An 8,709-nucleotide genomic window follows, 5' to 3' on the forward strand; every position below is an offset into this window, starting at 1 on the left:
CACTCTGGGCCTTCCAAAGCACACCCTTCTGTCCCTTCCCATCTCTCTCCACCCACACCCACCCCCACCTCCCACCTCCATTCCATATCAGGCCCTGGTTGTTCTTAGGATTTCTCCACCCTGACCTCTATCATACCCTACTGCAGAAAGGGATTTACGGTCTGTCATTTACTTAATGTGAATTTCTCAGTAACATAAGTCATTTACTTAGCGTGAATTTGTCAGTAACTTCTTTCCACCATGGCATTTGCATATTAAGCTTTTTCTGTACTTTATGGAATGAAATTTTGTTAACTTTTAAAGAATTTCAGGCAGGCAACAAATAGCAAGTAGGGGATTGTTTGAGGAATGAGGGTCTTTGTGCCAACCCTGAAATTACACCTAGTACATGTAACAGTCTAGAAAGAACACTGACCAAGATATCAAGGGTCCTGGGATCTCGATCCAGCTTTATCACTGTGTGACTTTAGACAGGTTAACCCCAGTCTCACTTTCTTCATGTATAATAGGAAGGGGTTAGAGTATGTGATCTTAAAGGTCTCTGTCTACAAGACTCTGGTACCAGATATGTATGACCCTGATTATTTTTAACTAATATCTTCAGAAAATTGATCAAGGCAGAGGACAGAATGAGAGATAAATTTTTGTGTCAAGAATTAGAGGAATGTTTTATTTTCAGACTAAACAGCGATGAGTAATTTAAAAAAAAATACATTTTGTAAAGGAACTAAGAGTTCCAGGAAATTGGAGGGGTGTACAAAGAGTTAGAAAAATGCAAGGGACTGATTGGGAAAATGCTATGTAGAGTTTGTGGGTGTTTTGTAACTAACACAAATGGGGTGGGCAGGGCCCACAGGGAACCTCATTTCATTCCTATCCCTTTAGAGGTTAGTGTCTGTCCACATTTCTCCCATATTGTCAAAAGACAGAGAATCTGAGGGTCCTCCCTCCTTTCTGATATGCCATTCTCTTCCAGGTTTTCCAAGGGTCGTATCTCACTTAGGAAGACCTTTGGGAAAATCCCAGGGTTTCCTTCAGTGAGCTGTCTTGGGACTCCTGATCCTATCCTGAAACCTAAGGGAGAGAATGAAATGTTAAAGCCCACTAAGAATTCCAAAACTGCATCTTGAACCAATTTTTTCATCTGCCTACTTTAATAAACATTTTGTAAAGACATAAAAACCCTTAAAATAAATTAAAATTCCTTTTAAAAAGCATAAAAGCATCTTCATTGATTACCTTTCCTACATAATAATGATGATATTATTAGTTAAGGTTTGTAAGGAGTTTTTACATATTTCTCTTTATTCAGCCAAATTAATGATAAAATGCTCCAAATGTGAGTAAACTGAGAAAGAGAAAGAAGTCTAAGAACATGCATAATATGAACAATTCATGATTCAGAATGCCATTAAGGAATTTTTTTTAGGCCACCTCTTAAGAATTCTAAAAATAAATGTAGTAAAATATTGTCCTTTTATGTGACGTGTAGCCCACAGTTGCTTGGCTTCCTTCACCCATCAGAGAAATATTTGAGTCATCAGTGAGTGTCACAACCAATATGACTCATGAATAAAAGAGCAGACCTGCAGCTTCAGAAGCAGCTCAGACACCCTGCTCTGAGCTGCCTTGGCCTCTTCCACTCCATCCCAGAGAACAGCAACATTTGGTTTCTGTGGCCCACACTTTCCTTCTTTTTCTGGTCAGAAGAAGGTTGGAGCTAATCAAGGAATAGCTAGCTTCTGCTAGCCAGCTCATCTTGAGATCAGGTAATTATTAACAGCTGAGGATGATTTTTTCCCCCCATTACTTCAGTGTTTTCAAAATACTCCTTGAAATTTTCTTCAGTCTCCTTCTTTCTTTTAGGAAAAAAAATGTTTATTTTTCCAAGTTGCCTCAATTAATGACATAATTGACGAAATAGTATATGGTACGTTATATCTGGAAAAGACCTTTTGCCGAGCCCATGGACAATTGTGTGATGCAGATGGGTATGCAAAAAAGCACTCTAGCTCTGCCTTTTACCCAAAATATTGACTATTGTGCTCATTCTAACCAAGGTTCTGTTTGTGGTTACAGAACATACTATGTTCATAAATGTTTTACTTTTATTTGTTTACACTGGCAGAGCACATCTGGCAGCAGCTAGGTATTTCATAATTGATGAGAGAATGAAAGCAAAAAAAATCAGCCTTGGGATAGAGTGAGACACCCAGGTCATTGGCTCACTGGAATAACATATAGTATGAAAATGACTGAACAACAACCATGTAACATGGGTCAGAGTTTTTGCTGAAGATTTGACTTTTCTGCCCGTAGAACACACAAACTAATTTTCAGATGTCAAACTGGGCACAGGAAGATGGGCAAAAATAAGGGGAAAAAGGGAAAACTAAAGGGAGCCAGGGGTCACAAATGCTTTCTAGAATATAGAGGATGCATGGATGCTAATGGACATCGGGGCCTTGAAGATGAGATGAGAGCAATAAGCTTGCCTCAGCTTTTTACTGCTCATTTTATTGTACTCTTCCACCTTTATCAGCAGTTGTTCTACAGAGCTGGAAGATGCCAAATCACACGTCTTTCACATGTGAAAGCTTGGGTAGGATAAGAATTGCTTGCCATTTCACTGACCAAAATGGTGCAAGGCTGAGGAGAGTGAGTTTCTTTCTGAAGTCTTGTGGTTTCAGTTTCTGAATGATTCGAACATTCTGTAGAACCCTATGATATATGGAAGAGGTAGTGAACATCTTTACTGTATTTGCTTTTTGATATTTTCACGAACATTTTGAAGAGTTTAGAGAAAATATTAGGAAAAAATATCATGGGGTTGTACAAACAACTTTAAATTGGCTAGGAGGAAAGATACATACTGAAATGATATTTAATCCTTTATTTGAATTTTTAAAATTGTCCTTTACTTGTCAAACAAACCTTGGGCCTAAGGAGATTAATATCTATCATTCTTTCACATATTTCAAACAAGTGAAAGAGGGAATCTAAAAAAGAACCCTAGCTTGGAAGCTTCTTCATCATGCTGAAGTTCTCGTCAATTCAGATGCCTTTTTCCTGTTCAAATTTTTCTTGTTCTGGTCCCCCAAACCACCACCATCCTTTTCTAGTCAATATAGTAATTTTATAAGTAGCCAGTATAAAGTAACAATGGCAGGAAGTAATATTGAAAAAGGGAACCTGGAAGTCAATCCCATTAAATTCTACAGTCCAGAGTTGTGGAGGGACTAAAGTCCCACGAGAAAAACAGGCCTGGAGGGGGTAGAGATGGCACCCACATCAACGAGATTACTGATCTATTGGGGTAGATCATTCAAGCACATTTCTCCAGAGACACAAGAGAAAGTAAACAAGATCATGCTGTCATTTGAGAGAAAATGTCACAAAATAATGAAATCACGTTATGCAGTTACTTCAATTCAACATTTATTAAATTCTTGCTCTGTGCTAGAGCAAAATTCAGAGAATATTTTGGAATAGGCAAAAGGGAACAAGGGAACACAAATAAAATATTTTCTATTTTTAGAAGGTTTGTTTCTTAAGAGCTAGTTAGCAAGAAATACCCCCTTCAATATGTAGTCACATATGATAACCACTTCTTACTCAATATTCCACATTGGGTGTCATCTGGTAGACAGTTTAGCTACTGATCCAACTCAGATGAGACTCAAGTCTGCTCGATCAGATAAGCAGGTAGCAGTAAACTGAGGTTGTTTAAATTCCTGCCAATGTGATTTAGTGCTTCTCAAAGGAAATTCGTACCAGGGAAATGCACTCTTTGTAAGCTTGAAGTTAGTACTGTAAAAAATCAAAGCTAGGAGGACTAAAGTGCTCTCTAGAAGTAAGATCTCCCTAATTCTTAGCTTTTTCAGGAGGAAACGAGAGAGCAGGAGCATTTATTAAATACATAAAAACAAAAGCAGTGAGTGAGTAGCAAGAAGTAAGAGCAAAGGATGATTTTGCAAATCAAATCAAGATGGGGAACCACAGAAGAGACGGTTAAAATAAGCAGAAGTTGATGTGAACAGCCGTAGATGCTGACAAGTAATCAGCATCACACATTCTGTATGGCAAATGAAGGGGGAAATTGCCCTTCTCAAGGTTTTTCACGTTCTTTAGCAAGTGGCCCAGCAGTATACATAGCAAGGCTATAAATCTTTATAGCCTTGATTCGATGTTTCCATTCTCTCTTATCTTCTGGCATCATTTTCCTCTCTCTGTTGTGCATCCCTCTCTTCGGTAAAACACTAACATTCTAGTTGCATAGCAATGAACAAGTCGCTCTCCACCTATTTGTGACTCAGTAATCATCTGAAGAATAGGAATTGTAGCCCCTTCATTACCTACATTAATTCAGCTCAATTCTGCAATATTTATGACGCATGAGCTATATGTATTCTAGGTGTCAGCTCATCCCTCCAAATACGAAGCCCAAGAATAATGTTCTCTTTTTAATTAAATTTTAATGTTTTCAATTGACAATTATTTTCTCCTATTCCTACCTTCCTATCCTTGTAATGAATATACATGGTCAAGCAAAACAAAGACCGAAATACAATTCTCCATGTGCCTCTCAAAAAATATCTCTGACTTATCACCCCATTTGGGGAAAATAAACTAGGAAGGGCCATATCTGGTTTGTTTTTCCTTCTTCCAAAAGGACCTCTAAGATTCCCTGCAAACCTACAGGCTAACAAGAGCATCAAACACAGGTAAAGGTTTGTTTCTACAACAAAAAATAAAGTAGTTTTATCTTAGCCCAAAGAGAGGTTTAAAAAAAATCTGTGCTTTCCCACAGAGACCCATTTTATACTAACAACTTAACGTACCATTTTGTGTAGAATGGGGTCACTGAAGTGTCAACTTTCCCTGTTCTTGGACCTGTATAATTTATGTATCTCATGATAACAGCAAAGAAGAAATCTCTCTCTCTCTCTCTCTCTCTCTCTCTCTCTCTCTCTCTCTCTCTCTCTCTCTCTCTCTCTCTTTTCCTCTCGTATGTGAATGTTTCTCCATATCTTGTGCCTCGTTACTTCTTAATTATGTTTCCTTATCTGGTCTTTGGTTTGGTGTTTCCCTGCTGTGCTAAGGCTGTGACCAGTTCAGCTGCCTCTTCTCTCATGAGCAGCTTCATTTTAGAGTCTTCATGTATGCAGTAGATCTCAGCACAGTAGTTTTCTCCAGGTCTTCCAGCAGCTTGGCACCTCTGTTCTCTCTGCTGTTGCTTCAAGATCAATACAATGTCCTCACTTCCATCTGTGCATGTCCCACTGACACAGAAGCAGTTCCTCCTCTGCATATGCGGATAGGGAATTCCCCATGCATGAGGGGAAGAAGCATACTTAACTTATCTTCGTGTATGGCTGCCAGCTTTAGATCTCTCTCTCTCTCTCTGTCTCTGTCTCTCTCTCTCTCTCTCTCTCTCTCTCTCTCTCTCTCTCTGCTTAGTTTCAGGGGGCACAACAAGGAGCCTTGGGTAGAAGGTACAAAGGGGAAGATTTAATCTCAATGTAAGGAAAAGCTTCCTAACAATAAGTGTGATACAAAAGTGGATCTGGCTCCTTTAGGAGGTACTGAGTTGCCCATCAGTACAGAGATCTTTAAGCTAAGGCTGGATAACCACTTGTCAGATATATTGTAAAAAAAAACTTTCTTTTTCTGGCATGGATTGGACTAGACAACCTGAGATCTGTTCCAATGCTAAGATTCTATGTTCCAATTTTAGAATCACAGAATATTAGAACTGGAAGAGGTCTTAGAAGTCATCTTCGTTCCTGTCTTGATATATGAAACATAATTAGTTTATTATAAAGTTTCAAGTAAAATGTTGTGTGAAGAAAGGTCATTCCTGACAAGTGACTTAGCAGAGAGAGGAATAGGCAATAAGCGTTTATTAAGCACCTACTATGTGCCAGGTACTATGCTAAGCACTTTACAAACATCTCATTTGGTCCTTGCAACCACCCTGTGAGGTAGGTACATTTAGTGAAACTAAAATTTGAGTTAGGCTTTCAAAGATAAGTAAGAATTCAACAAATGGAGGGGATAAAGGACAGCCTTTCCTTTCTTGGGGCTTAGGGAACAATGTGACCAGTCATAAGAATGGGAATATCTGTTCTTGTATGGTACTTAAGTGGTCCAGATTTGCTGTAGGAATGTAGAAAAAGCTAGAAAGCACACTCAAGATGGTTACCAGTACAACCAGAGGGCATTAGGTAGAGAAGGGAATGCCTGAAAAAGATATAAGAAGAAAGGGAGAAGATGAGGTAGAAATGCAAATTCACTTCCCAAAATTTTCTAGGCCCACCTCCATCTGATATATCATCATTTCTTGATTATCTACTTCCCTGGAAGCTTGAAAAAAGGCGTTGTTCCTTTTCTGCACACCCCCAACTTCTAAGTAACACCCCATTACTTATTTTGAGACATTTTCATTTCTTCTTATTTTTAAATAGTTTTAACTGATAAAATCTGAACAGCAGACACACCAACAAACCCGTAAGTACCAACACCCCCTCCCCAAAATACATCCTTCAAAAACAGTTAAGTAAAATAGGATTGTGTGCATATCACTCCATCTCCCAACTCTGTTCATTTTCACTGTCTATTCTCCATACCTGCAATCCTCTCCTTCCTCATCTCCATCTCCTTGCTTCCTTCAAATCTCAGCTAAAGTCCCGTCTTCTACAGGAAACCTTTCCTGAGCCCCCTTAATGTGAGTGCCTTCCTTCTGTTGATTTTTTTCCAATTGTACACAGCTTGCTTATACATAGTTGTTTGCATGTTGTCTCCCCCGTTAGACTCTGAGCTCCATGAGGGCAGGGACTCTTTGCTTTTCTTTTTATCTCTAGGGCTTAACACTGTGCTAGTTTAGGCACTTATTAAACAGAAGTACTTAATAACTGCTTTTTGACTGAATAACTAATTTGCAGTTTATCGTTCAGCAGAAAGGAAGTGCATTTGGCTCAGTATCATTATTATTTTTTATACATTTGACTTGAGTTCTGTATTATACTTCACTGACCTAATCTGAATTCTGAGTTTCATGTTTGTCTTCATTTACATTATTCTAGTCATTGCATGTGTTGTTCTTTTAGAGCCACTTTCTTCACTTGGCATAAGAAGTCTTCCCACATTTCTCTGAATTCCTGATCTTCATCCCTTTCAGAGTGATAATACTCCATTAGACTTGTGTACTACAATTTATCTAGCTGCTCTCCAACTGTTAAGTGTTTGGCTCATTTCCCTCTCATTGCAAACAGTATTGTTTATGTGTCTTTTTAAATTCATGGACTCATTTCTTGCCTTTATTGACCCTAAATAACTAGGTAAAAGAGTATGACCAAGTTAGTGGAGTTTCTTATATAATTCCAAATTGTTTTCTAGAATAGTCAGGTCAATTCATAGCTCCACCAACAGAGAATTAGTCTGACTTCCTATGGTCCTCCAACATTGAATTTTCCCACCATCTTTCCATCTTTGTCCAATTTGAAAGGTCTTCCATGATGCCTCAGAGTTGTGTTAAATAGCATTTCTGATTATTTATAATTTTTAACCTTTTTCTTGGATGATTGTTGATACTGTTTTTTTTCTTTTTGAAAACTCTGTATTCTTATCCTCTGAACATGTATCTATTAGGGAATGGCTTTTAATGATAAAGATTGTTCAATCATAAAGATATGTTTAAGGCAAAAATATTTTCCTGAGTCATATAATTTCCTCTTATTTACCTCCATTTTTATGTCTGCAAAAAGCTTTATAATTTCATATAACCAAAATTAACTATTGTGTGCTTCAGGAATTTTTTCTGTGGGAGTTTATGATTTTCTTGGTTATTCTTGGTTATTTTTTCTAAGATTATGTTTTGTACATGCTATTTGAATTTTTGGTTTTATTGGCAATTGAACATATTTTATTTCTATCCACTCATATTAAACACTCCACTTTTTAAAATTTTTCTTTTCTTTTCTCTATTTCTAATTAAATTGGCTAATGGTTCAATCACTTTATTTGTCTTTCTTGAAAAAAAAACAAGTTTTTGGTGTAGTAATTCAATTTTTTGTGTGTTCATTTTTCTTAGCTGTCTTTTGATTTTGATTTTTAAATTTCCTTTTAAGTTTGGCTTGGGATTACTTGTTTTTCCAGATTTTTAAAAAGTTGTATGCTTAATTTATTACTTTTCTTTATTGCTTATTTTAAATATTGCTATTCAGAAATATACCTATTCTTGAGGACTGATTTTTCTATAGTTTATAAATTTTAGCATGTTGCAATTATCTTAATTATAATTGCTATTATTTCTTCAAATTATCCATGGATATACTCATTATTTAGGATATCTTAAGCTTCCATTCAGGTCAACATGTTTTATTCATAATTTCTTTATCAATTAAAGTTTTATTAAGTCATAGACCATAAAGGACATGTTTATTATTTATCCCTGCCTGCATTTACTTTTAAGTTTTTATGTCACAAAATGTGACCAAGTTTTGTAAAGCTACTGATGATCACAAAAAATAAGTACATATTCTGAAATTCCTGTTCAGTAAACATCAGAGGTTTTTCAGATTTATTTTTTACTTTTCTGCTCAAATAGGTAATTTATTTCTTGTTTAACTTTCTTTTAGATCTCTCAAGTCCCCCAGAAAGGAATGCTTAATTCTCTTACAATTATTATCTTACTACCTAGGTTTTTTG

This window comes from Trichosurus vulpecula, chromosome 2, assembly GCF_011100635.1.
Source record: "Trichosurus vulpecula isolate mTriVul1 chromosome 2, mTriVul1.pri, whole genome shotgun sequence".
Taxonomy (NCBI): domain Eukaryota; kingdom Metazoa; phylum Chordata; class Mammalia; order Diprotodontia; family Phalangeridae; genus Trichosurus; species Trichosurus vulpecula.